Here is a 2,744-nt window from a genome sequence, read left to right as displayed (position 1 = left end):
ATTATCGTGCATATATTTTACTCCTTTTAGTATCAATCGCATGAATAGAAAAAAATATTTAAAAAAAAATTAATTAAGTTTGCACAAAATTATTTAGAAATTATATGTATGTGTATAAAAAAGTTCTTAAGTATTTTTACAAGGCTATTTCGAAAAATATCATCAGCATTTACAGTCGGATCTTAAAATATGATATATCGATGTTCTTGTCCCGAGTAGAAAATTTGTGTGTTCCAAGGTTCAGTATCCGCAACTAACCCGTATCTCACTTACTGCCAACCTAACGTACCAACCTAATGTCAGTAAATTAAATCTTGCCCAAAATAATTAAGGAATTATTTCGAGTATTCCAGTAGAAGTATTTAAATTTTTTTATTGCCGAATATAGGTTTTGGCCTAAAAATGGAAAAAGCTTTGGCCAAATTTTTTTTTTTTTCAAATTGCCTTGCAAAAATATTGTGGACTAGCGGGTGTACGCCAACATTTTTTATTGCTTGTAAGTTGGCATCGACTAATGTATGTATATGCCTGCATTGGCCAAAAAAAAAATATATATGTATTGAAATTGAATTTTTTAAGTATTTTTTTTTTTTTTTAATTTCTGATATAAATATAGAGCAGAGCAGTCATAAAAATGCAAATATGATAGAAAAAAGTAAAGATATTATATTTAAGTTTGAGTGATAACTTATAAATATTTACAATGAAACTAAATTATAGAAAATCCACCAAGTAAATATCTTCACACCAGATAATATAAAATAAACCATTATTCCCGATAACTACACTGTTTAAGATTTATTTTAATGGTCCACAATAATGCACCCTTTATATGCACTATGTCAATTTAATATATACGTGTCTGTGTATTTAATGCATTTTATATAGACCTAGTTCAAACTATTTCCTTTTGTCTATTTTGCTCATACAAATACTCAAATTACTTTTCAAGTGTTATTCACCTTTAAAGCCTAGTATCCAGCTCTTAAAAAAAATAAAAAATTTTCATACAAAAACACTCATGAACTGACAAGGATATTTTCTTGCAATTAACACTTTTTAAGCGAGTACGCAGCTCTCAAGGAATTTCGTATCTTTAGTAATACACTTTTCTAAATTTAGTTTCCACTTATCTACCTTATCTATTAAGTAAAAAACAAAAACATTTGTTTGGATTTTTCTTGAGAGCTTGATACTAAGCTTAAATACCTATTTTATTGCCTCGGGGATAATTGTTTTCAACATACGAGTAAATAGGCCTTGAAAGTTTGAAGAAGATTACCTATTTCAAATGTGGACCAATACATCTCTTAACATTGGTGACGCCCGCTTACCTACAATTTGTGTGCAGAAACATATGAATGCACTTGAAATTAGTGAAGTTGCTTCAACCATTTACTGGATGTATTCGTCCGATACAAGGCTGTGCAAAATTTTTGATAGGGTGGAAATTATGTGTAAGACCTCATCTCCAGGTTGTCTCATTAGTGAACGGATTGCCAAAATCAGCATTAACCCTTTGTCTACTTTGTTATTGTGGTCTCATATCAATATCTGATGCTTTTGAGCTCCGTAACTAGTTTACTTTGCTTATTTTCATGCATAGTCTATACATTTTTCATTATGTTATTTTTATACCCGAGCGCACTTGTGCACAAGGGTATTATAACTTTGTTCACATAACGGTTGTTTGTAACAGGCAAAACGAATCGAGATAGATATAGACAAATGTATACATAAATGATCAGAATGAAAAGAGAAATCGATTAAGCGGTGACTGTCTGTCCGTCCGTCCGTCCGTCCGTCCGTCCGTCCGTCCGTCCGTCTGTGCACACGATAACTCGAGTAAAAAATGAGATATCTTAACAAAACTTGGTACGTGAACTTCTTTTGGGCGTGGGACGGATGGTATTGAAAGTGGGCGAAATCGGATAATAACCACGCCTACCTCCCATATAACGGTAATTTTAAGAAATACGAAAACTGCGATATTTTAGTAACTACTGAAGATAATTCACTCAAAATTGATACTTACAATGAGCTTCAGACGGAAAAGATGAATATTATAAATTTTTGGAAAATGGGCGTAGCCACGCCCACTTATGGTTACATGTGTATATCTTGGTAACCGCTGCACCAATTTCTTCGAAACTTGACACAGTTGTTGGCCTTAGTACAGCATACTAAATGGCTGAAAATTTTAAAAATCGGACAATAACCACGCCTTCCTCCCATATAACGGTAATTTTCAGAAAAACGAAAACTGCGATATTTTAGTAACTACTGAAGATAATTCACTCAAAATTGATATTTGCAATGAGTTTTAGACGAAAAATAAGAATATTAGAAGATTTTGGCAAATGGGCGTAGCCACGCCCACTTATGGTTACATGTGTATATCTTGGTAACCGCTACACCAATTTCTTCCAAACTTGGCACAGTTGTTGGTCCTGGTACAGCATACCAACTGGCCGAAAATTTCTAAAATCGGACAACAACCACGCCCACATCCCATATAACGGTAATTTCGAGAAATACAAAATCTTCGATAAATCAGTAAATATTGAAGCTAATTTATTCAAAATTGATGATTGCAACAATTCTTTACCAAGAAATACGTTTATGACAAAATTTTGGAAAATGGGCGTAGCACCGCCCACTTGTGATCACATATATGTATCTCGCTAGCCGTTCTACCAATTTGTACCAAGCTCGGTATGGTTATTGTGCTTGCCACATAAAAG

Source organism: Rhagoletis pomonella, unplaced genomic scaffold (assembly GCF_013731165.1).
Source record: "Rhagoletis pomonella isolate Grant_MI unplaced genomic scaffold, Rhpom_1.0 Rhpom_scaffold_00001, whole genome shotgun sequence".
Classification (NCBI taxonomy): domain Eukaryota; kingdom Metazoa; phylum Arthropoda; class Insecta; order Diptera; family Tephritidae; genus Rhagoletis; species Rhagoletis pomonella.
The sequence above is the reverse complement of the archived record's forward strand: the minus strand, read 5'-3'. Positions refer to the sequence as shown.